A 27674-nucleotide genomic window follows, 5' to 3' on the forward strand; every position below is an offset into this window, starting at 1 on the left:
GGAAATCCAAATCAAAACCTCAATGAGATACCACCTCACACCAGTCAGAATGGCTAAAATTAACAAGTCAGGAAATGACAGATGTTGGTGGGGATGCAGAGAAAGGGGAACCCTCCTACACTGTTGGTGGGAATGCAAGCTGGTGCAGCCACTCTGGAAAACAGTATGGAGGTTCCTCAAAAAGTTGAAAAATAGAGCTACCCTATGACCCAGCAATTGCACTACTGGGTATTTACCCCAAAGATACAAATGTAGTGATCATGCACCCCAATGTTCATAGCAGCAATGTCCACAATAGCCAAACTATGGAAAGAGCCAAGATGTCCATCAACGGATGAATGGATAAAGAAGATGTGGTGTGTATACACACACACACACACACACAATGTAATATTATGCAGCCATCAAAAAGAAATCTTGCCATTTGTAACAACGTGGATAGAACTAGAGGGTATTATGCTAAGCGAGATAAGTCAATCAGAAAAAGACAAGTATCATATGATCTCACTGATATGAGGAATTCTTAATCTCAGGAAACAAACTGAGGGTTGCTGGAGTGGTGGGGTGTGGGAGGGATTGGGTGGCTGGGTGATAGACATTGGGGAGGGTATGTGCTATGGTGAGTGCTGTGAATTGTGTACGACTGATGAATCACAGACCTGTAACTCTGAAACAAATAATACATTATATGTTTTAAAAAAAAGGATAGTAGGAAGGGAAAAATGAAGGGGGGGGAAATCAGAGGGGGAAACGAACCATGAGAGACTATGGACTCTGAAAAACAAACTGAGGGTTCTAGAGGGGAGGGGGTGGGAGGATGGGTTAGCCTGGTGATGGGTATTAAAGAGAGCACGTATTGAAAAAATAAAATAGGGCGCCTGGGTGGCTCAGTTGGTTAAGCGACTGCCTTCGGCTCAGGTCATGATCCTGGAGTCCCAGGATCGAGTCCCACATCGGGCTCCCTGCTCTGCAGGGAGTCTGCTTCTCCCTCTGACCCTCTCCCCTCTCCTGCTCTCTCTCTCTCATTCTCTCTCTCAAATAAATAAATAAATAAATATCTTTAAAAAGAAAAAATAAAGTAAAATAAAATCTGGAGCTTCCCCCCCCCCAAAAAAAAAGAGTAAATAAAGATAGTTTTTACTGGTAAAAAAAATAAAGTAGAATACTTCAATAAAAGGGAATCTAAACTTTAATGATGGGGTCATTAGAAATGAATAAGATCATGACAATACATATAAACACTAGTGAAATTATTTCAAAGTGGTACTCAAAAAACGATTTTTAGCCTTAAGTTTATTTAAAAGAGAAAGGAAGGGAGGGAGGGAGGGAGGGAGGGAGGGAAGAAGGGAGGGAGGGAAGGAGGGAAGAAGGCTGGTTAAAATTCAACTTAAAGAATCAGGAAAAGAACAATAAAATAAACCAAAATAAAGGAGAAGGAAGCATAAAGCTAAAAAAAGAACGTAATGTAATATGGAAGAGAAAGTGATTCTTAGAAAGTAGATCCAAGAACTAGTTCTTTGGAAAAGACCAATGAAATACACAGACCTCAAGCAAGTCTAATGAAAGAAAACCACAAGAATTTAAATTTCATGTGAGCCTTGTTGGCCCCTGCATTCTCAGCACCAGAAGATTTCCTAGTACATATGGGTACTCTGTAGGTATTTGTTAAATAAAAAACATTAAAAATTTTTAAAGGCTACAGAAATAAATACAGAAGAAAATTTTTTAAATATTATATGGCAATACTACAAATCTTATAAAGCATTACACTCCTCAAAGACACAAAAGCAGACTTAAACTGATGGAAATATGCTAAATGCTATATTAGTCAGTCATGATGTCCAAACTGCTGTATAACAAATAACCTTGGTGCCTTAAAAATAGTAATCACATGTTTCTCACTACAGCAAATATGCGGGACTATCTTGGGCTCCAGACTCTGGGATTCAGGTTCTAAGTTCCAGGCTGCAGGATAAATACTAGGTTCAGTTCTATTCAGTGTGTCTTCTGTCTTCACCTTGAACCAGAGATTATTCACTGCATGCTCTTCTCATGACAGATCACAGACACAAAAGAAGCCAATCCATTTAAGGCACATTTAAAGCTTTTATATGCATTCATCCCTTAACGTTCCATTGTCTATAGGAAAACACTGGAGCAATATCTTAGTTCAGTTCCAGGTGCTATAACAATATCAAACTGGGTGGCCTACCACAATAAACATTTATTTCTCATAGTTCTAGAGGCTAGAAGGCCAAAATCAGGGTGCCAGCATGGCCTGGTAAGTATCCTCTTTCCAGCTTATGGCTGGAAATATGGCTGCCTTCTTGCTGTAGCCTCACGTGGTGGGGAGAGAGATTATCTCTCGTGTGCTTCTTGTTATAAAAGCACTAATCTCACTCATAAAGGCTCACGCTTCATGACCTAATCACCTTCCATAGGCCTCATCTCCAAATATCATCATGTTGGAGATCACAGCTTCAACATACCCATTTTAGGGGGGACATAAATATTCAGCCCATAGCAGGCAGGAAAATAGACCACATCTACTCTAGTGTACTACATGGTTATATGCCAGAAGCAAGTGGTGATGGATTAAGAATAGCAATCCAACCTACCACAAAGCCCAACTTTATATATAATAAAGATACACAAAATAAGACTACAGTCAGGTAATAAGTTTTAGCTATCCAATTGAGAAAAACCCTAAATATATTTTCTTGGTGAAGCTGTAGGGAAATAGGCATTCTCATACATTGGTAGCTAGAATGTAAAATGGTACAATCCTTCTGGAAAGGAATTTGACAATCTAGAAAAATTGTATATGCATATATCCTTTGACCCAGCAATTCCACATTTAGAAATCTATCCAAAAGACACACTGGCATGATTGTCAGTTTTATGCGTCAACTTGGCTAGACAACAGTCCCCAGTTGTTCACGCAAACACTAATCTAGGTGTTACAGTGAAAGTATTTTGTAGATGTGATTAAAATCCATAATCCACTTACTTTTTTTTAAAGGAGAGAACTAATATTTTATTGTCACTTATAATCAGATGGCAGGTGGGTATACAGTCTTCATACTTGATCTTTCCTTTTGTAAATGAAAAAACATCACAAGTGTTAAAGAGCCAATGGCTGGTTATGTTATCAGAAAACATATTTAGATTAACTCATTCATCCTGGCTTCAAGTTTTCCCTTATTAGCTCCAGAAAACTCACCCACCTTTTGTCCCTTTTTTAAAACTGGAAGTTTGGCATGAATTGACTTCACATCCTGTAGCAACACCCTGACCATCATCCATGTGGACTTCAAGGAACACCATGTTGGAATGCTCCTCAGAGAGGCAACGAGAGAAAGGCTTGATCATTTTGCAAGGCCCACACCACATGGCTGAGAAGTTAACTGCTCTAAGTTTATCTTCTGTACTGTTCAACTGTTCAACCTCCTGAAAAGCACACTTGTTCTCCATCTGCTCCACCATTTTGGCGGCTGGGGTCTGACGAGCAACCATGAATGTGGCTTCGAAAGGCGGAATGGAGATGGAAGAGCTCACAGGCAACTTCCTTTTATAGCAACTGGCGGGGAGGGGCATGCATGTTGGGGCACCCCAGCCAGGCCCCGCCTCCTGAACCATAATCAGTTTAAGTAAGGAAGTTTATCCTAGATAATTTGAGGGGACGCAATTCTTCCAGTTGGAAGTCCTTGGGAGCAGAGGCTTCCTTGAAGGATAAGAAATTCCACTTGTGGAATTGCTTGTGCCTAATATTTCTAGTCTGTCCTTCCTGCCAGCCTGCCCTGCAGATTTCAGACTTACCTAGCAAACTTCAACAATCTCTCAAGCCAATTCCTTGCAATACATATCCTACTGATTCTGTTTCTCTGGTGGAATTCTGACTAGTAAAATTGGTAAAAATACCAAATGACATAACACAAGAGTATTCCTTATACCATCATGTATAATTGTAAAACATTGAAAACCACTCAAATGTCCATCTATATGGGGACTGCAATGGAAGACTACTGCTATGGACTGAAAGCTTGTGTCCCTCCAAATTTCATGTTGAAACCCTAATCTCCAATGTGATTGTATTTGGAGATGGGGCTTTTAGGAGTTAAGTAGGTCATGAGGGTAGAACCCTTATGATAAAATTAGAGCCCTCATAGGAAGAGACAGGAAAGAGCTTGCTTCCTCTCTCTGCCATGTGAGGACACAAGGAGAACATTGCCATCAAATACTGGATCTGCCGACAACCTTGATCTTGAACTTCCAGCCTCCAGAACTCTGGAGAAATTAATTTCTGTCATTTACTCACCCAGTCTATGGTATTTTGTTATAGAAACTTGAACTAAGACAACCATGCATCTGTAACAAGGACTATCTCTATCTTCTGTTACGGTGTGATACCCAAGATATATTGTAAATTAAGAAAAACAAGATGAAGAAAAGTGTAGACAGCACACTGACATTTGTCTAAGAAAAGGAAGATGAGATACATAGTCACATAGATTCAAAATTGAAGGATAAATTATAAAAATATTTTTTAAGGAAAAGAAAGAAGCTAGTCTTTTCAAAATATACCTTGTTTTAGAAATTTGAGTTTGAAACCATGCAAATGAGTTATGAAAATAGATAAAATGAAAACAACTCAAACTAAAAAAGCAATACCTAAAAATTGATAGTAAATTAAACAAATTAACTTAATTGTGTATTAAGTTAGTGGCAAACAGAGAGAAATTATTTCAAGTGACTTTAAGACAAGAGAGTTAGATTACACATCTCATGTGGGCTATATTCTTTGTGGGACAAAGAGAACTGAAAAAAATTATAAAGTATGAAGCTGTTTTCAGTAGTAATAGTACCACCAATAATATGGTTTTATACATTCTAGGGTGTGTGTGTGAGTGTGTTGGGATAAAGCAAAGGTAGCAATGTTGATGCTGTTGGGAGCCACGATATTTCACATGAGAAAGAAGAGATGCAGGTGTAACATCAAAGTTAGGTAACACTGTGTGTGTACTTCTACATTTGAATTAGAAATATTAGTGAGAGGTAAGAGCTCATGGTAAGTCTTGCTTTGTCCAAGAATGGTCACCAGCAGGGGGAGGGAGTCGACCTCTGCAAAGTTCTGTGACAACTGGCTCCACCCAGCTTCTAAAGGTGATCAATATTGGTCAAGCATGAAGTTTAAACCTCAGTAACTCCACCTGTATTAGCTTCCCTTGCTGCTGTAAGAAATTCCCACAAACTTAATGGCTTAAAACAGATAGATTTATTATTTTACAATTTTGGAAGTTGGAATTCTAAAATGGGTCGGCAGAGCTGTGTTCCTTTTGGAGGCTCTAGTGGAAAATTTGTTTTCTTGCCTTTTCTAGAAAGCTTCTAGAAGCTGCCCATATTCCTTGGCTCCGTCAAAACCAACAATGGCCAGTTGTGTCTTCTTCATACTGCATTACTCTGATATTAACTTTTTTGCTTCCCCCTTCCACATGTATATGACCCTTATGATCACATTGGGCCCACCTGAAGAACCCGGTATAATCTCTCTATTTTAAGATCAACTGATTAGCAAACTAAATTCCATCAACAACTTAAATTCTCACTCGCCATGTAACATAACATATTCATGGGTCCCAGGAATTCGAACAAGAATGTTTTTGAAATAGTCATTATTCTGCCTACCAAACCACTCAGAACATGCCAGGAAAGAGGTTTATGCTTCCCCAACCACGAAGGGAAAAGTGGTGAATTTTGTCACTAGCTTGTTATATTGTACAGCTTCATAAGGTTGGGACCCCGGCCCTGACCACAGCAAAATGGCAAGTGCTTCCTAATCATCATGCTTAAAGCCTTCCAGCCCAAGGATCAAGGTCACTCTCCCAGAAGCTATCATCTTGACCCATCAGGTTGCTGCGTACTGCCTCAGAGTGGGAATGGCAACAAGAAATTTTCACATCAGCTCCTGCCTTTGTCCATGGATTTTCCCCAGTGAACACTAATCCAGCAGGTTTAGGGCTAGTAAGCTCTTTGATCCATGGAAACCAACTGCATCCTACTGTTTAAAGGGATCAATCATGGCCAACCACAATGTTGGACTCTGTTCTGTTAGATAATTTTCATGAGAGCAAATGAAAGCACTTAACACTCAGAAAATTCAAGCAAAATTTTATCATAGAAGATAGTAATGCTGCAATGAAGAAGAGAAGAAGAACAAGGACAGAAAAACCCACAATGCTTCCAGAACTCATATTCACACAACCTAGGGAGACAGGAGGAGCAGTAAAACTGAATGGGCAACCAACTGCAGCAAGAAGGGACACTTGCAGCTTCTCTCACTGGGATGAGACAAAAATGATCTTACCCTTATGGTACTGGGCTTCCTATGCCTCCAAAAGCTTCCTAATTAGTTACACAGGTAGCTATTTCTAGAGCTAAATCTGCCTGTTGAGTAACAGGTTTTTAAATTTTAGAATATGCAATATGCACAAAAATTAACTCAAAATGGATCACAGACCTAAATGTAAAATGCAAACCTATAAAACTCCTAGAAGATAACATAGGAAAAAACCTGGACAATCTTGAGTATGGCAAATGACTTTTTAGATATGACACCAAAGGCATAATCCATGAAAGAAATCACTGATAAGCTGAACTGTATTAAAATGAAAAACTTCTGCTCTGTAAAAGACAATATCAAGAGAATGGGAAGACAAGTCACAGATTAGGAGAAAATACTTGCAAAAGACATATCTGATGGAGACTGTGATTCACAATATACAAAGAACTATTAAAAATCAACAATAAGAAAATAAACAACCTGATTTAAAAATGGGCCACAGACCTTAACAAACACCTTGCCCAAGAAGATATACAGATGACAAGTAAGCATATGAAAAGATGCTTCACATCATATGTCATAAGGTAAAGGCAAATTAAAACAACAATGCAATACCACTACACACCCATTAGAATGGCCGAAATCCAGAATATTGACAACACCAAATGCTGGTGAGGATGTGCAGCAGAGCATATTCTCACTCATTGCTGGTGGAAATGCAAAATGTACAGCCACTTCGGAAGGCAGTTTGGCAGTTTTTTATAAAACTAAACATACTCTTACCATACAATCCAGAAATCATGCTCCGTGATATTAACCCAAAGGAGATGAAAATTTATGTCCACACAAAAACCTGCACACAGATGTTTACAGCAACTTTAGTCATAATTGCCAAAAACTTGGAAACAACCAAGATATCCTTCGGTAGCCAAATGGATATACTGTAGTATATACAGATAATAGAATATTATTCCCCAGTTGAGCTATCCAGCTATTAAAAGACACTGGGGAATCTTAACTGCATATTACTAAGTGAACAAAGCCCATCTAAAAAGGCTATGATTCCAACTATATGACAATTACATGGAAAAGCCAAAACTATGGAGATAATACAATACACCACTCCGGTGGTGTCAGGAGTTGCATTGGTGGGGCAGGGATAAACAGGCAGAACACAGAGGAGTTTTAGGGCCATAAAAATACTCTGAATGATACTATAATGGCAGATACACGTCATTATACAGAACGTATACCCAAGAGTGAACTCTTAAGATAACGTATAGGTTTTGGATGACCAAGATGTATCAGTGTAAGTGTATCAATTATAACAAATGTACCACTCTAGTGGGGAATGTTGATAATGGAGGAGGCCATGCATGTGTAGAGACACAGAGTATATGTGAAATCTCTGTACCTTCCTCTCAATTTTGCTATGACCCTAAATCTGCTCTTTAAAAAATGAAGTCCTAAAACAAAAGGAAAAAAAAAAAAGAATATGCAACTTGTCTGGATTCTCTTGTTCATCCTTGGACACTTTCTCAGTAGGTGCACGGTCCCAGGATATTTAACTTCCTGAAAGATATTAGTGTTTGCACACAATTTATTCCTCCCAAGATGCCAAAGTTGTTTAGAGATTAGTAATCTATATACACCTTTTCTCCATATGATATTGGATCTTCTGTTTTCTACACACTGACCCAATGGGGGTAGAACTTCTTGAATTCTTTTATATCATCTCTCGATTAGGATAATTTGTGAATGCTACTTCCTTGGATCCACTTTTTCCCATTTCCTAAAGCCAGCACTGAAATCCTTATTAAATTATATTCAATTGTTCTTAAAACAGGCATGGAGGGGCACCTGAGTGCCACAGTAGGTTAAGCATCTGACTCTTGGTTTCAACTTAGGTCTTGATCTCAGGGTTGTGAGATCCAGCTCCATGCTCATCATGGAGTCTGCTTGAGATTCTCTCTCCCTCTGGCCCTCCCTCATCTCTCTCTGTCTCTGTCTCTCTCTCTCTCAAATAAATAAATAAATCTTAAAAAAAAATCAGGCATGGAGATGCAGAAGAGTATGCAAAAGAGCCACTGGGAATATTTAAATAATATTTTAAATATAATTTTAATGTTAGAAACAAATCTCTGTAAAGAGACAACTGAGATTATTTTATTTATATAAAAATACAAAAGAGAGGGTTGCCTGGGTGGCTCAGTCGGTTAAGCGTCTGCCTTTGGCTCAGGTCGTGATCCTGGGTCCTGGGATCAGAGAGGGGAGCTTGCTTCTCCCCCTGCTTCTGCCTCTGCCTCTCTCTCTCTCTCTTTCTCTCTACCTCTCACTCTCTCTCAATCTGTCTCTCATGAATAAATAAAATCTTTTAAAAAATGCGAAGAGAAAACCAAATATATTATCATAGCCAATGAGTGCTATGGACTAAACTGTGTCCTCCCCAAATTCATATGTTGAAGCCCTAACTTGCCGCCAATGTGATTCTATTTGGAGATGAGGTTTTTAGGAGGAAATTAAGGTTAAATGAGGTCAGAAGAGTGGGATCCTAATCCAATAAGATTAGAGGCCTTATAAAAAGAGAAAGAGAGATCTCTCCATATGCACGCTCTCAGAAAAGGCTATGTGAGCACAGGGCAAGAAGGTGGCCGCTATAAGCCGGGAAGAGAGTCCTCACCAGGAATTACATTGGCTGACACCTTGATCTGTACTTCCAAGCTTCCGTAACTGTGAGCAATAAATGTCTATGATTAAGCCCCCCACTCTCTGGTACTTTGTTATGGCAGCCAGAGCTGACTAAAACAGGGAACAACATCAGAGTAGTACTGACTTTACAGCTGGTTCCAGGTGCCTGTTTATGCACCAGGGTCTTCCAGAAGAAACATAACACAAGAACAGACAGTGCTGGTACTCGAAGTCTCCCTAGACATTTCAGGGAGGAAGGGGGATAAAAAAAAAAAAAAAAGACAGTGGAGAGTGATTTACTAAGAGTGACTCATCAATTCACCAACTGAAGTTAAGAACGCTGAGCGAGGCCAGGGCCGATAAGAATGAGGCTGAGGTCAGATACGGATGAAGTGAGTGATGGGGGTGGTCAGAGGAATTTTCTTTATATGTGATGCTGGTAGACAGGGAAGCAGAATGATCCCTGCCAACATTGTTCATGAACCAAAACATTTTCAGAATCCCAGTTCAGTCCCGAGACCCTAACTCTTCCCTCGTTATAGAAAATATTTCCAACAGACTATGACAACCTGGCTTCCCAAAACATAAAAGAAGAAGAAGACATGAGCCTGGAGCAAAAGATCTTCACTCCAAAAAAGTTTAAACATTAAGATTATGAGAGAAGTTATCTACAAAAGACAGCATATATGCAAACAAAGGACCCTCATGAGACAATTGGTGCATACAAATGATTAAACAATTAGGGCACAGCTAATCAGAGCCAGAAACTCATTGCAATAAACACTAATGTCCTATTCAAGGATTTGACTTCACCCCCTGTGCTTTGGGAAGGGGTAAATGGGAAAGATAAAGTTGAAAGGTTAATTCTCTGTAATTCATAAACTCCATCTCTTTGACAGAAAAATATTTTTAAAAAAAGGCCATTCCTTTATCCTCTGAAGGGAAAGGCACCGCAGTATTTGAGAGTGTCGCATAACACTCTCAACCAGTAACCCATTTACAGAGGAGATGTGGCTGAGAAAAACAGAAGAGTTCAGATTTGAGCTTCCAAGATGTTACAAACAGTGACAGGAATAAAAATTAAATTATAATAGAAAAAAAACTTCTGATGCTTTGTGTCTGAAAAATAAACACAAACACTATTTATTAAGTCTGAACAACTTATGAAGGCAACATTTTTAGCCCTGGGCATTAATTACGGTTGCGCCACTAATGGGGTCTAGAGGAAGACAATTCAACCCACTTCATCCCCAGGGAGAGAGCATCCACAAGTTCACAGAGTCATGCATTATCTCCATTTTATTGTCCAACAGAGTGAAGAATGAACTGAAACCTTGTGCTACATTAAATAAGCTGGACAAGCCTGAAATGTGGGTCTATTTCTTCACCCACCCTCTAAAAAGTATTATCCACTCTGAGAAATGTCCCTCTTACATTCTTCAAGATGAGTTCAGCACTCAGCCGCTAGGAGATATTTTTTTCTCCATGATTAATTTTTTAAGGAGAGACACTGTAGACTGGTTCCTAACCATTCCCTGCGATTAGTGAGTTTTCTGCAGAATCTCATGAACTTACGGTGCTTTTAGCAAGACTTCATTAGTATGTAATTGTGTCTGCTGCTACAATCTATTCATTGTTATCTACAATGAGTTATATCAACAAGTGCCCTCTTCTCTGGGAGGTCACTGGATTGATCTGTTCAGCCTCTGGTGGACCTGAGGAGTCCTGAGGAGGGCTAAGGACACCAACCAAACCAGCAACAACACCTGGACTCGTTTGCTAGGGCTACTCTAACAAAGTAACACAAACTGGGTGTCTTAAACAACAGATGCTTATTGCAAAGAAATGTATCTTTTCACGGGGAAGTTGGAGATCCAGGTGTTGGCAGGGTGGGTTCCTTCTGAGCCTTGTGAGGGAGGGATCTGGTCCAGTCCTCTGCCCTTGGCTTGTAGATGGCCATCTCTCTCTGTGTCTCTTCATATCATCTTCCCTCTATGTGTGTCTCATTCTCTACACACAGCACTTTTTTTTATAAGGACACCAGTGTTATTGGATTAGGAGCCCACCTTCAGACTGCACCTTAATTAATTACATCTGCAATGACCCTATTCCCAAATAAGGTCACAATCTAAGGTACTCGGGGTTAGGTCTTCAATATTGAAATTTTGGGGGACACAATTCAACCCATAACAACATCCATGGGACAACACACGTGCCAGCAAATGACCTTTATTTTCTTAAGCTTTTCCTTGGAGCAAGCACTTTGTAAATCCATCATTTTATTAGCTGCCATAACAAAATACCATAGATGGGCAACTTAAACAACAAACATTGATTTTCTCACAGTTCTGGAGGCTGGCAAGGCCAAGATCCAGGTCAAGCAGGATTCTGGTGAGAACTCTCTTCCTGGCTTGTAGGAGGCCCCTCTCCCACTGTGTACTCACATGATCTTTTTGTGCAAATGTGGACAGGACTCTGGGTCTCTTCCTCTTCTTATAAGGATGAAAGCCCCACTCTTCGGGCCTCATTTAACCCTGGTCACCTCCTCATAGGCCCTATTTCCTAATACAGTCACATTACAGGTTAGGGCTACAACATATGAATGAATGGCTGGGGGGCGGGGGGGGGCGGGGGAGAGGGAAGACACCCAAGGCACTCCATAGCAATCCCCAATGGAAAATACTATTTTCCTCATTTTACACATGAGAAAACTGAAACACAGGAAACTTAACCCCAGGTCCCACAGCCAGAACTACAATGAGATGCAAATTGGTTTGACTCCCAAAAACCATTTATCTGTCCACCATTACTGGGTGTCCCAAACTAGGACCTAATATGAGCAAAGGGAAATTTGGAAAGGCTTTGCTGGTGTCTATAACCAGCAGAGGGGTATGACCCACCCTGGTAAGGACCATGGTTCCTTTCCCCGCGGCCAACTGCACCATTCTGCTCCAGATCCCAGAGACGCGCATGGTGGAGCTAGAAGGCAGGGAGGCAGTACAATGGAGCGGTACACATGGGGAAGAGCTGGCTCTGAATCTCATCTCGGCTACTTACTAGGACTTAAAGCAAAGTGTCTGATCTCTCTGTGCCTCAGTGTCCTTCACGTAAAGAGTTTCAGACCACGGCCTGGCACGTGGTAAATTTATAAATGCTTTATAAATGTTCCTTGTTATCATTATGGCCACATAAACCTTAAGAATAGAGAATTTTTTTTAAGATTTTATTTAATTATTTGAGAGAGAGGGAGAGCATGAGAGAGAGAGCATGAGGGGGGAAGGCAGAGGGAGAGGGAGAAGCAGGCTTCCCACTGAGCAGGGAGCCTGATGCCTGGTTGATCCCAGGACCCTGGGACCGTGACCTGAGCCCAAGGCAGATGCTTAACTGACTGAGCCACCCAGGTGCCCCAAGAATAGAGAATTTTTAAAGGCTCCCACATCCTAACCAACCCCGGCATTCTGTAAGTTAAGGACTACGCGCTCTGACGTGTATTCAGAGGTTCCAGAAACGATTTTCTGACATCCGCTTAATACAAACTCTTCTAAGATGTCTTCTGCCCTGGAGATGGAGACCCAACTATAAAAAAGTTGCTCTGGGATCCAGCAGTGATCCTGTCTTATCTAGGAAAAGGCATGAATCACAGGGTGATGAGGCTAAATCCACACCAGACCACCTCCTGCCTCTCCTTCACATTTCTTTCTTCTTCCTCAAGGTCTGATAGTTTATTACACCAAGGCTCAAGAATGAGTTACTCAACCAGTCTTGCAGTATATACGTGCCTTAGATCTATTTTATCCTTTTCAGTCCAGTGTGTCAAATGATCTGCTCCAGGAAAATGCCCCCCTTTCGGTAGGACGGGAGAGGTCAAGAGGAAGACGATGAAGTCAACACTTTAAAACACTGAAGTCTTGTATGCTCCAGGAAAATGTCCTGGAGGTGGGAAGGGGGCAGGGAAAGAATGCTGCTGAGGTCAAAAGGAAAGATGATTCGAGCCCTGTATCCCAGCATCCCCAAGGACAAACGTGGGCAATACGACTGTACTCAAACCCCACGTACACCTCCCAAACCAAACTCTTGACTCTTAAAGGGTAAAGAGGGGAGGCGTCCCAAGGAGGCGTCACTTGACCATTTCTTCCTCTGTTAGGGACCCTCTTGCCTCCGTGGATTCCGTGGGGGAGAAAAAAAGTCTCCCACTTACTGCTCTGCGGCTCCCTCTTCTTTCTCCTGTGCAAGGATTTTGTAGAGACACCCCTGCCACCCAGTTGCAAAGAGTAGCAACTTCCCCTCCGGCTGACTGAGCGCTCATTTGAATGCGTTTCCTTTTCATTAAGAACAAAGGTTGGAGTCCGAGCCTGGCAGCGCGGGGGCAGGAAAGTACGCGGCGGGTGTCGAGCGAAAAAAGCACACAGAGAGAATGACCCACGAGAAAGGGAAAGGGGAAAACACCAATCCTCGGGGCGCTGGGCTTTTTCGACTTTTCCTTTAAAAAGAAAAAAGTTTTCAAGCTGTAGGTTCCAAGAACAGGCAGGAGGGGGCCGAGGCGGGGGGTTTTGCAGAACAGGCGGCCGGTCGGTTATGAGTCACAAGTGGGTTATAAAAGGGTCGCACGTTCGCTGGCGCGGGCTTCCTGTGCGCCGCCGGCCACGTCGGGCCGCCTGCAGCCTCGGGACCGGAGCAGACGCGAGCGCGGGGACAGCGGAGGCCGCCCGGGCCACCAGGTACGCCCACCCTGCCCCCGCCCTTCCGCACGGAGCCCGGCCGCCGGCGGCCCGCGGGTCCCACGGCCTCAGGGGCGGGGGCGGCGCGCACGTGGCCGCTGGGGGCCCGTCCGGGGGCTCAGTCCGCTGGCCCGGGCCGCGGAGGAGAGGCCCTCGGGGTGGGAGCCCGGGGAGCGCGGGCGCGGGGACCGTAGGCTGGGAGGACCCGCGCGCGGCGTCTGCGCCAAGTTCCCCTCGCGCGCGGAGGAGCTCCCGGGACCTGGCCCTGGACGAGCTCAGCTAGTGGGGTGGCCGAGTGTGTGCGAAACACACTTGTGGGACGAGGGTAGAGCCAAAGGGACTGCCTTCAAAACACGTATCCTTTTCCTTTTCTTTTGAAAAGCAGCTACTAATAGACCTTAGTTTTCCAAAAGTGGGAATCCTAACTTACCAGATACCAAGGTCGTTTAATGGACGTGAGGCCAGAGCAGAACCTTCAATGAACTTTGGGATTTATTTGCCCCCTTAGTGCCAGGGTGCAGTTTCTTGGCAGAGCACATTGGCTAGCTTTCTTTATCCTCCCCAAACCCCTGTGGGCATCTATCCACATTTTACAGTTCCCAAGGGTGGGCCAGGTCTTTTGATTTTTATATCATCATAAGCAGGCATATTAGGGTGAATATGAATCAAATTGAAGCTAGAATTACTGAAGCTGACGGCTGACAAAGATATAAATGAGAATCCTGTCCTTAAAAAGGAGGGAACTTGAGGCCCAGAGAGGTGAAGTTACTTCTCCAATACCACACAGCAGATCTAGGATTCCCCTATGATTTGAAGAGGCCAACAGTATCTAGTGATGGTCATAATTTAATTTATATTTTGTGTCAAATAGATGAGGTTAAGTGGAGATAGACTTTTTACATAATGTTATGTAGATATTTCAAAGCCCAAGTCACTCATTATGTCCATTTATCCCCCTAAAGAAGTAGTGCCTCTTTTATATGGCTTTAACATAATGTATAATCTAAATGAACTAGGGCAGCCAAACTTTTAATAACCCTAGAACTGATCTTTTCAATGGGTATGTATATTTAATTACTTATCTGTGTGAACAGGAATATACGCTAAAAAAATTGACAAGGCAGATTCCTGAGCATTGTCTGATTTGATGGTCATGATGATAGGAAATTGGCAGGGTAGGTGGTGTTATGCCCATTTTGCCCATGAGGACTTGTGGCTCACAGAATTTGTGTTTTCTCTGGTAAGGTCATTAGGTTCTTAGTGTAAAGCCTGCCTTCAGGCGCAGATGTGAGATGTGGGATGTTGGGAGGTGGGGGAAGACTCGGGACATTAAACTGTCAGTTCAGGCTCATTTCCATCAGACTTTGCTGCCTCCGTGATTTCGTCAGAGGACCCAAGTGCGTTCAGTAATTACTTCTGCTGCATGGGCTACTCCGTAATGGCCTATTATAACTGGGTTCCCCCACACGGCCGGTCAGCTCACCTTGACCACAGGACAGATCTTCCTAACCACACAAATCAAGAAAGAGAAACATGAGCGCTGGCCGAGACCCGTTTCAAGGCAGAACCGTGGCATTCTACTCTGTTTTTTACCTGACTAATCATATGTAAAAAGTATAACTTAGTGGCCTTTAAAAAATCAGAATCCTAAGTGCCACATTCCCTTCACGGGAAGGCCATCATAACGTTCTGTCTGTGCCAGACACGGGGCTGGACGCTGGAGAGGAGTCAGCAGGGACCAAACAACTGCCCTCACGAATCTTAAAATTCAGAGGAAAGGGCTAACAGTACATCGCTCTACAAATTGGCATGTCAACTGCAGTGACATAAATACTTAAACTAGTTAGGATGTGCTGTGAATTTTGTCATTCTTTACTTTCCAGTGGCCAACACGGAAAATTAATAACCTTCATCTTTCTTCGTAGCTCATCAAATTAGTCTTCTGTGAATCAAAAAATCCACTCCCGAAAAGCCCCCTAGGTTTCAACTTTTGAAAAGTTTTTTTTTTTTTATCAGCTATTTTATGTCATGACTAAGATCTGCCATTCAATACCAAGGAGGTTTTTAGAGTATTAGTTCTTAAGTCCCTTTTTTCCTACCTTAAATCTAATGGAAGCTGTGTATGCTTTGCTCAGAAATTTTTTTTTTTTAAAGATTTTATTTATTCATTTGAGAGACAATGAGATAGAGAAGAGAGCATGAGAGGGGGGAAGGTCAGAGGGAGAAGCAGACTCCCTGCCGAGCAGGGAGCCCGATGCGGGACTCGATCCCGGAACTCCAAGATCATGACCTGTTTGCTCAGAAATTTTAAGAAGAGAAAATACACCCATCCTCACACACAATTTTGCATTCATGTTAGTGGGCTCCAGGCTTCCTTGAATCTCAGCCATGACCTCTCTTGGGGTAGACTTTCATAATCCCTATTCTAAGCCTAGTAGAAGTAAATAGTTTGAATGATGGGGAGTGGTGTGTGGAGACTCAACCTCGCACCTAGACAGAACACCTCTGTCCTTGACTAGTTGGCGTCTCTACATTTTTATGAGTCACCGGCTGTGAATCATAGCTGAAGCTATTGATTTTAATAGCTTTACTACTTTGGTGGTAGGCCTGCAACCCACAGCGCAAAAGCCTGGTATTATGGGAAGGGCATCAGCCTGAGAACGATGGTAGGATTCTCGTCCCACCTCTGTGCAAATTTCTGTGCCTCATTCTTCTCATCTCTAAAATGGGTGGCGGGGCCTGAGTCATTTCTAAAGTCCCTTAAACTGATGAAGAAATTCTATGATTCCAGCATGACTACCACCTCACTTCACTTTCATAGATCTTCTAAGGCACAGCTGGACTCAGTGAATTCATATCCTCTCTGTCCAAAGAGAGTCAGAGTAAGTAAGTACCAGGATCATTGACTGGAGAATGTATGGCTGTCTTTCACTGATCTTACTGACTTCAAAGCTATCACAAATTGGCTGAAATTGGACAGAGTATGAAAATTGTGAAACCCTTTTTTGAGGAGAAATGTTAAAATTTTAAAAGCCTCTCTTTATCCCACCTTTGCGCTGACTCCATCTTCCTTAAATGTATTACCTTTATCTCAGTCTCTTAAGGAAAACAACACTTTTAATTTGATGACTGCTGTGTAATTCTCACCCACCATGAAACACCGAAGCCCTGTCCATCAGTCTTGTTTTGGGGTTTGCAGTAGTCAGGGCCAAAAGCACACTTATCCTCAAAGTAACACGTCGCACGTCTGAGCAGTTCAGCATCCTCACTCACACGACTCTCAGCAATATGGAAGAACCATGAACCAAAGAGCATAGTTCCCACCCCTACACACAATGACATACTAGCCAGAAAAAGAGACTTCACATCAGTCAAGTGGTATGGTTTAAGGCAGACTGCCAATTTGGTACCATTTCAGTACCCAGTTCTGAAAAACAACATCCACATGTGGGCAGATGGGAGTTAAGGCAAAGGCAGAAAGATCAGTGAAGAATATCAAACAGCTGATTTAATGAAATTGTGGGGCTGGTGTTTGGGTAAGGCGAAATGACATACGATGATGACATTTGTGTAATTCTCCATAATGAGAATGTTCTATACCCAGTGGAAGTCCCTGGCTGTCCTGACCAGATGCAGTGTTCCTTTATGTTGCTCACCACCATCGGGCCAGCAGAGTGATTCAGAGCGTGGACGCTGGAGCCAGACTGCTCGAGTTTGTCTTCTAGCAGGGCCCCCGCCTACCCACTCTCCAACCTGGGGCAAACGACTGCCCCTGCCTGAGCCTCAGGGCCACCAGGGATCAGTGGGGAAGATGATAAAACTCATTCCCAAGGCCATTCTGAGGAATAAGAAGTCAAACTCCTGTCTGGCCCAGAGACCCATATAAGTGTTTGCAATTAGTTTGTATGCATGGGTGATCTTGCATATTTCAAGAAACCAATTTGAAAAGTGAGATACAAAGATGATTTGAGAAAGTAAAGGGTATAGGTACAAAATGGTCTCTAGAAGTTCTGGACAAGGTAAACACTTGTTTGGTCGTAATGAGTTTTTAAGAGTTTCATAACACATGTTTTTTTTCCTCCTTAACCCAAAGAAAAACTAATAAGACACTTCAGAAAATTCCTAAGGAAACATTTTGATGTACCTTTATGATTCGGAGATTAGGACACCAAAGAATTATTTTCACTTGACTTGTGTTTGTTGATAACCTCTAATTTACGGAATGGTTCAGTCACACAGTTGTAAATGTATCTTGGACTTTTCAAATGACAGGTGCAACAGGTGGTAGCTGGACAGGTACCTTCAGGTCCTCCGCAGGGATTCATGACTGATGCCGCGAGTACCGCGGCTAACATCCACTGAGCCTTGATTATGAGCCTAGCACCCACCCTCAGTGTTTCACCTTCATCGTGTCATTTCATCTTCACAGCGACCTTCTGAGTAAGTTCTAGCACTGTCTTCAATTTTAAAGAAGCAACTAAGACTTAGAGAGTTTAGTTAAATTGCCAAATGTCACACAGCTAGGAACACTGCTGGGGTCAAGAATGGAACCCAGGCAGGTTGAAAACAACAGAGCAGGAACACTCCGAGACCTTCCACTTAGACTCACAGCATTTGTCACATCTGCCTTCTTTCTCTCTGTCCCTATCCATCTGTCTGCCTCTCTAGGTCGATGTCTGTATCACCTCTGACATCTAACCTCTAAATGCTTGGACACATAGCACCTAAGAATAAGAGCACACTCCTCCACGATGAAATGAAAACACATATTATGACATCCAAGGGTGGTTTTAAAAAACAACAACCTAATTTTTACCCATAACTTCAGATGACTATTTCTGGTAGTATTCTCCAGCTTTATCCTACAATGATCATACTTAGTGGAATGAGATCCAAGCCTGGAATCCCCTAAATGTAAGCAGTCCTTTACTAATGTGGAATAGCACCAGACCTCATTGATGTATTTCCACATTTATAAGTTTCTATGACACTAATTCTCCAAAAATCTGCATATTAGTTCAATGCCCCTGAACTGCTCCAGTGCCAGAGCCAAGCCAGTTGTGTAGACAGAAATGCCTTGGAAGTACCTCAAGGGTTTACTCACAGCATTTCCCGAGTGTCAGTCGTGTAGGAGGCACTGAGGTGGGACCCAGTCTCTGCCCTCACATACACCTCAGCCCCAGGGAAGAGACCAGAGAAAATAACAGCATGGTGTCAAGGCAGCTGTGACCGAAGTCAGAGCCAGGACTTGGGGGAGGCAGAGCGAGGGGGTCACACCAAGAGCTGAAGAGAGCCCCGCCTCCAGGAGTTTACTGTCTGTGAGAGACAGAAATAAGGCAAGGTGAGCAAGTCCATATCTGAGGAGCAATTTCAGGAGGTAGACAGTGCCTGAGTGTACATAGAACATTACATCTAGAGACGACATCTCGAGGAGCACCAAACACGACCCTCATTTGGCATGTTTAAGACACGGAGTAGAACGCCGTGGAGATGTAAGTAGAGTGTTTGCCTTGTTAACAGGGTATTCCCATACATCGTAAGAAAACCTTTAAGCAGGCAAAACCAAACCTTTGTTCCCAGAACTTGCTCAGTTTGTCTGACATAGTTCCCAGTACACAAATTCGTCCTTGTTTGGGGCCATGATGGTGTGTAGAAATAAAGAAATGGAAACTGTGGCTTGTAGAAATAGAAAAGAGGACTTTTCCTAGGATGCCAGACATAAGGGCCCCAGCACATGTAATGGACAAACAGGTTAGCCATAGTGAGTTCAAAAGGAGGCATTATGCTGAAATTCCATGTTGAGAATAAACACTGTGAACTCAAGTGGAGGAGGAGGAGGTGGTCTCTAGAAAAGGTAACTCTTCAAAGGATGACAGAGCACTCCAGAGTTGATAACTGCCATCATGTTTCCTTTTTCCCTCGGGGAGTTGGGGATGGGGGCGTGGGAAGGATATTGAAAATAAATTATAAACCAAAAAAAAGAAAATTATGATTACAATTCTCTTATGGAAATATAATATTAAAAAGTTTAAGTCGTTAGGCATGTGGAAAACCTGAGAACTTATGAAAGAAGAGTGAATGGCCATGATTTAGAGCAAAAGAGTGCATCTCCCCCCTGAGCTCTCTCCTTCCTGCTCTTGTTTTTACTCATGTTTGTTTGATAACATTTTCCCCAAGTTTGGGGCCGGCAGCTGAGCTGGTGTGAGGTTGGGGTGTTGGGGAAGGCCCCCCCACTCCGTGACACGCTGGTTCAGGATGGGGGGCTGGACTCAGGCTGGCTCTAGCCCTCCTTCTGGCTCTGGGGGCAAATACTTCTAACCTGTTTTTTCCCACATTCTTATCTGAAAAGTGAAGGTGTTAATCACCGTCTGCAATAAATCTATTGGGAAGGCCACTTAGCTTGTACATAAGATCCACAAGTGGTTTCAGTAAAAACTTCCTGGTTTTAAAAGTGGGAAAAGCAGAATAAGCCTCTATGGTCCAGATTCTTTCTCGTTTGTACATTCACAGTTAAGCAGCCGCTCAATATGATGTTTCCATAGTGATCCTGTGAATTCCACATTGGCTTTCTTCTGAGACAGTTCAGAAGTATGTCACACTTAGTTTTATGTGTTATTATCATTACTGGCATATATCTTTAAAAATATTCATTTTCTGTATTTCAAAATACGGAAGGGTATGTTGTATTAAAGCTGTCTCATGTGCAAACCAGTCTTTTCAACAGGAGCTCTTAATTTAGAAATAGTCGGTATTTTCATTAAAGAATTCCTAATTAGAACTATCAAAGGATGTTAGATTTTTGTGAAAGTAGATGACAGAGAGTTGATCATTTTTTCCCCAGCAATGGCCTATACAGGGAATTTTTCTTAAATATAAGAAAAAAGTTAATGATATAAAAAGTAATCTTACCATTCACCAAGAGGTCAGGATATGGGTGACTGACAGAACAATCCATTTTACTTTCAGAAGATGCATTTGTGTGCTTTTGAAGACATGATCCCAGTTACTTACCATCTCAATCAACCCCTTTTTACTGTTGGAACTCGGGTGAATTCAAGAGAAACATAATATTCTTTGCCCCATTTCCTGACAGCACAGAAGTTGACTTAACTTTAAAATCAGTTACTGACAGGGCACCTGGGTGGCTCAATCGTTAAGCGTCTGCCTTCAGCTTGGGTCATGATCCCAGAGTCCTGGGATAGAGCCCCAAGTTGGGCTCCCTCAGCAGGGAGCCTGCTTCTCCCTCTCCCTCTGCCCTTCCCCCTGCTGGTGCGCTCTCTCTCTCTCTCTCTCGCTCTATCTCAAATAAATCTTAAAAATGAGCTACTGAGATGTGACACAGAATAATCATATTCTACAGAAAACATGTGATAAAAAAATTCACACAAATAAACAGTTTAGAAAACCAGTCACTTGAATATTTCTTTTTGTCACAATACTAAAGGTCTTTATGAAGAATTACTGAGAGAATACACTTTTTAGGAGATTTTAGACCATGTAGGAAGTTCAGACACAGAGGACTGAACTAAAACTCAGGTGATACTATTTTAAATCATCTGACTGTTCTAGGCTGGACATGGAAAGGATGAGCTCTTGAAATATTTGGAGTATATTCTCATCTCTCCTCTAAATCATTCTTTATCCCCATTAAAACTTTCCCACCTTGAGTCCTCTCTCCTCACTCCTTTATCTCTGCTTCCAAAGATGAGTAGCTAACTAACCTACTAAGTCAAAGTCAAAGTGCCAGTGGGAGGGGCTTCAACTCAACCTTTTCCTCCCTCTCCAGATGACTTCTTTCCATTTCAACAACAGCTCACCTAAACCTTACCTGCCACCTTGCTTCTCCCACCGAAAGAAGATGATTCTAGTGGTGAGAAATTCAGACTAAGTGGAAGGTTAGGGAAGCACTAGCAGATGTAGAATTTTTAGAGGGGCAGGTCTTTGAGAAATCATATCTGCAGCCACCTTCATCTTTTGACCTTAGGTCAAAATAGTAATCAAGAAAATTGTCATTCCAAAAAAAAAAGAAAAAAAATTGTCATTCCAAAGATTAACCATGACAGGTCCAGATTTTCTCAGGATCTTGATCTTCACATACCTGCCTTAATCTTCACTGCTTACTTTCATGACCTGAGCCAAAACAGCAACTTCAGAATATAGGGAATCAGAGTAACTTCCGTTGGGAACACCAGATAATGCTTCCTTAGGCAATCAGTCACTAGTCGCTTTGAGTGATTGGATCCAAATAGGGATCAACATTGAATTCCATTTTAATGATTATGGTTTTGACTGGTATATAAGAAAATTAAATAAATGTAGGGAATACTTAAAAGAAATTATCTGAATTTAACCATTTTAATTTTCAAAAGCATAATTAGATTTCACGCATTAAAATGGCTTTGGATGAGAATTTGTACTGCTACATCAATACAGGATTGTGCCTTTCAGCAGAAATTCATGTACATTCACTTCGTAACAACAAATTAATAGTTTCCAAGTATTTGCACGTTTCAGGATGAAAAAACTCATGATGGCTTAGTTATGAGATTCAACCACTGTGACTTTTTTAAAAGAAAATGTTGGGCACCTGGGTGGCTCAGATGGTTAAGCGTCTGCCTTCGGCTCAGGTCATAATCCCAGGGTCCTGGGATCGAGTCCCACATCGGGCTCCCTGCTCCTTGGGAGCCGGCTTTTCTCTCTCTCTCTCTCATGAATAAATAAATTTAAAAAAAAAGAAAAGAAAAGAAAATGTTATGGCATGCAGTTCTTTTGGTATGCAAATATTAAGTAGTTGATGCTAGGAATAAGAAAAATGGGAAAATACAGAGACATATAAAATTGTGGAAGGATATAACTTATGATTCATTATGAAATGTGATCCTTAGTGACAAACTTAGGACATATTCTGTTCTGGATATATAGCTGATATCATCTTTCCTGGCAAATCAGTAAGGTAAGAATTAAAGGATTGGGGTACTTGGCTGGCTCAGTTGGTAGAGCATGCAACTCTTGATCTTGGCATTGTGACTTTGAGCCCCACGTTGGGTGCAGAGCTTACTTTAAGAAAAAAAAAAAAAGTCATTCTTTAGAAAAGCTTAATTTGAGGAAAATTTTCCCAGAATGCTCCTTTCAGTTCTTACTACCAGAGGAAAAGTAGTCCTGCCATATGATGAAAGGTACCTGGTAGTCTTATTTATCTAGTATATATCTAGGGCTTCATCTTGGCAGATTTTTATCCAAGGTGAGAAGGGGTGGTTTTGATGCTTGATTACTTTGAAGTACTAACCTGGAACCTATCTTCAGCTACTGAAAAGAATTGTGCAATAGGTAAAGCTTATCTTGACAGTGGATGTGAGCCTAAAAGTATTGTGGAGTGAGGGGCTTTGAAGCAGGTCTTCAGAACCACTCTCGTCAAGACTCCTGTTCTAATTTATATTGTGTGATCCAGAGAAATTTCTCTTGTATTGCCAAACATTGCAAATTATGCTCGTCACGTTCTTATCAAATGCTTAGCAGCTATTGACTGTTGATTGCTGGGTCTAGAATTGTGTCCAATTCGTCCCTTGCCACCCTACCAGTGGGGTGGCTGTATTCATCCCTCACTGCTTCATGACAGCATCTTCTGCCCAGTGTCTTGGCTCTTAGCCCAGCCTTTGTTGTCTATGATCACTAGTTTCTGCTCAGACGTATAGCAATTCTGTTGTTGGTTAACTTGGTTGACAAGCCTAGTTAAAAACACTGAAAGTGAGCTCAACTTCAACACTAATGGGCCTTCTGGCCAATCTAATATCTACAAGTCTACTGAATGTACTTCTTAAAAAGCTATTCTAGGATATTTTCTCCTTCCTTCTGTTTATTGGGGTTTTTTTCCTCTCTCATTATGTTTTTAATGAGATTTAAGATTGTGTAGTAGAGTCAGACAAACTGCTCATTCTCTGCACTTTTAGGAATTCATCATGCCTGAGAAGTTTGTCCAAATACATGGTACCACAGTTTCTCCTTGAGCACTGAGATCAAAAGAGGATCTGCATGATGCTTTTCATTTCAGCATACCTTCAGAGTTTGAGCTAATAAAACAAAAGCTGTTTAGAATGTTTAGTATATAGCACATTGTAAAAAACATTTGTCACTCTTCTGAGCACTCCAATCAGGCAATTTGTGAAAAAAGATGAAAGACAAAAAAATCCGATTACTATACTAAATGTATTTTTTTTAATACTTGTATTCAGATGTCATCTTTAAAGAACAGGAGAAAAATGTATGGGTAGAATAGTAGGCAAATAATTTACTTTCAATATGAATTAGACATAGCTCTTTAAAAAAGGGTTGAATTATATTGGTTGGGGAGGAACCAGCATAAAGATATTAATATATATGGAGTATTTACTATATCTAAGGCACTGTGGCTAGGGGGAAAAAGTTATTTTTACAATCTTTATTGAGTGAAAAATCTGTAAAAGGTATTAAAATCTTCAACTGACATCATTTAATTCAAAGCTCTTCATCTTTAAGTTAATTCATCTCAAAAACAGCAAAGGTAAGAAAAAAATTACTATCAGTAAGAATGATATATTTCCTTGGTTTGGAAATTTCCAAACCACGGTATTCTGCCCTGTCAAAATACGTTCATTGGGGAATTTTTAAGTTTATAACTTCTTTTGAACTTAATCACAGTTTTACATCTAGCTGGTTTCATGATTAAATAAAAGAGAAGGTGATTCCCCTCTTGTACTGAGGAGACCACATACTTGAATGGTACTCTAACTTCTAGGTTCTGCTATATAGTAACACTGAAACCAGAAGCTTGTGGGAGAAATGTCATTTTATCTGAGAGACTAAAATCAGACTGTAACAGGAAGTAGCAAATTCATCTTTTTCTTTTTTCTTAATCCACTCCTTGCTGAAGACAAGAAGTTTGAGAAACATCACTTTTTAAGTCATACTTCCTTTATGTAGATCAAAACCAAAGCCACTGGGTGGTGCTTTCCCCACAGGAATCTCTAAAGAGCAGATGGGGCCATTTAATGGTGGATTCATTTATAGGAGAGACCCCCATTGTGTGTACCATACCTCTTGAAAAATAAATAAAGGTAAAGACTCAACTGTATACTACAGAATAAAAAATCTAGCCCAAATTTGACCTTTATAAACCAGGTGAATTCAGGTTTAATTTTCACAAAGCATAAAACACTATTTTGAATTATTTTGGCCTTTTACTTAAATGATCTAGTTCCCAGGTAAAACGTAAATCAAAAAAGATAGTACTGTCAGAACTCAAGATTGCCTCTTTACATTTTAGCATGTGGCAACTTTGAAGACTTGTTTTGGTTTTGTTTTAAAAGAAGACGATACATATACATAAATAATTCAGAATTTAAAATATAAATTTAAAAATAGCCCTCAGAGGGCGCCTGGGTGGCTCAGTCGGTTAAGCGGCTGCCTTCGGCTCAGGTCATGATCCTGGAGTCCCGGGATCGAGTCCCGCATCGGGCTCCCTGCTCAGTGGGGGGTCTGCTTCTCCCTCTGACCCTCCCCTCTCTCATGCTCTCTGTCTCATTCTCTCTCTCAAATAAATAAATAAAATCTTTAAAAATAAATAAATAAATAATAAAAATAAAAATAGCCCTCAGATACACTTAAAGGTAAAAATGTCTTTTAATCGCCAGTTTCTCTACCCTTTTCAACAAATCACTTCCTGGGATTTAATGAGCTCATGCTCTCCCTTAGGAGGAAAATAAAGACTGTTTTTGCTTTCAGATTTATATTCCCTCACTCCAGCTTTATGATTAGATGTGCACACACAACCATCTCTCTCTCTCTTGCAGGTGGCGCAGACCAGGAAGGGGAAATCTGTGGTTTAAATTCTTTATGCCTCATCCTCTGAATGCTGGAGGCTTGCTGTAGGCTGTATGCTGTTAATGCTAATCGTGATAGGGGTTTTTACCTCCGACTGACTCCTACATGTTAGCATTAACAGGGTATGATGCCTGTTACTAGCATTCACTGGAACAAATTGCTGACCTGGGAGGATGACAAAGAAGAATCAGTCACCCTGCTGGATAAACTTAAGACTTCAGGCTTTATTATTTTTGTTAATCATAATCTGGTCACCGAGATGTTCTGCCATCAGTTTTTAAGAGAGTAAGGTCATTCGAAAGATTTATCAGCAGCATTCTGAATGCAGACACTTTTACGCGAATCTTCAAGCCCACATCTTTGTTTGGATCTTTAGTGGAAAACGTATTTGCGTCGTTTTTGATTCAAAGTTATGGTGTGTTCATTGTTACTGTTCAGAAGCACTTTTCATAACTCAACTGAAAGAAATATGGACTAAACACATTCTGAAATAAATTCCTAGAATATCTTCATAGTTAAAAATTAGAAGGACCCTCCAGTTACATCAAGATGGTCCGGCAACAGTTTTAAACAGATTTACAAATTGGCATGTTTTTTCCTTCGTTTTACAGTTTTCTATTCAGACAACTTTAGTTTGAAGTAAGCACTTTTATCTGAATCTTAAGGGGTAATTATAAGGCTATAACAATGAGTGTTTTTTAGAAATGAAATATTTTTACCAATTAGCATGGTAAATGATGTCTGAGAGATAACCCCTCCCTTTTCCCTACAAGATACAAAGGCTTAATAAAAAAATTTCATATTTGAAATTAAGTCCCAAATCTAGGCTCAAGTTTAATAGCTTGGCCACATAATCATGTCATGGGGGTCAAAGAATCCACTTTTCCTCTCAAAGCCCCACAAGATGGGGCTAATACTTTACAAGGTCAGTGTGAGGTTTATGTGAAATAGAACTATTTTGTAAAATAGAAAGTTACATTAATGTTATAGTAAAATTCATCCAAGAACTAGCACCCCCCCCCCACTTTGTTAGAGAAAAGCTAATGATTTGATTTACAGAATTGTTCAGGTTTGGATTTCTCTGCAGTTTTTTTTTTTCCATAATTGACTATATCATTTACAAATAAATAGTTAATTGTAATTGTTGGCATATTTAGTGTATACTTGTATTAGCAACTCTTCTCAACATTTTGTCAGTTACGCACTGTAACCAAATAAACCTCTTTTAGTCACTTAGTTGATTTAAAATAATTTGTTATGGCCTTTTTTCTTTTGCAAAGTACAAACTGTAATTTCAGAAGTCATTTATGCAAAAAACAAGCCAAAAAAAGACAATGGGAAGAAACTATGAGAATACCAGGGGGAACGTCCTGACCCTCAGGACATGGTATCCTCATCTCAGGGCATCCCCTCGGCCTGGCCCACATTTGTGTTCAAGTCGTGTGTGCTGCCAAGATAAATTTCTCCTCTTGACCCTTGAAATGAACATTTGGCTCCGAGGAGCCCCAAAGTAGGCACATCACATTGAAGGGAGTTTCTTCAGACTATGCATTTTATCTGCATTGCTCATCTCAAAGAGGAGTCCTTGTTTTGAGTCCCAATTCTCCAAAACCCTGCTTGCTGCCTACAGTCAGAATGTTAGGCCTGGAGTAGACTGATCTAGTATTACCTTCCTGCTGTTATAAGGAAAAGCTATGAACATCAAAAAGCTTAAGAAAAACTCTGCCATGAGGGGCACCTGGGTGGCTCAGTCAGTGAAGCATCCCACTCTTGGTTTTGGCTCCGGTCATGATCTCAGGGTCCTGGTGTCCAGTCCCACGTCAGGCTTGTGCTCAGCGCAGAGTCCGCTGGAGACTGTCTCTCTCTCTCTCCCACTGCCCCTCCCCCTGCTCGCGCTCTCTAAGTAAATAAAATCTTAAAAAAAGAAAAGAAAAACCGTGCTGTGAAATGCTTTATTTAAAGAGCGCTAGAGTACATGAAACTTGGGTGAGTTCCTTAATCTCTGTAAGCCTCAATTTTCTCACCAGTGAAATGATGAATCTATTTCAGAAGGACGGTTAGCTCGAGTGAAA

At 41.2% G+C, this 27674-nt stretch overlaps 1 long non-coding RNA gene and 1 pseudogene across 1 annotated transcript; one reads left to right on the forward strand and one right to left on the reverse strand.

Annotated features, from left to right (window-relative positions):
* Positions 1-2442: 2442 nt before the first annotated feature.
* LOC118018783 lies at positions 2443-4577 on the reverse strand (annotated as a pseudogene).
* An 11456-nt stretch (positions 4578-16033) lies between these two features.
* LOC118018785 lies at positions 16034-26853 on the forward strand. The gene is made up of 2 exons (XR_004681480.1): positions 16034-18186; positions 25572-26853. It is a non-coding gene; the product is annotated as an uncharacterized LOC118018785 (long non-coding RNA).
* The last annotated feature ends 821 nt before the right edge of the window (positions 26854-27674 follow it).

Source organism: Mirounga leonina, unplaced genomic scaffold (genome assembly GCF_011800145.1).
Source record: "Mirounga leonina isolate KUSES-001 unplaced genomic scaffold, KU_Mleo_1.0 Mir_172, whole genome shotgun sequence".
NCBI lineage: Eukaryota > Metazoa > Chordata > Mammalia > Carnivora > Phocidae > Mirounga > Mirounga leonina.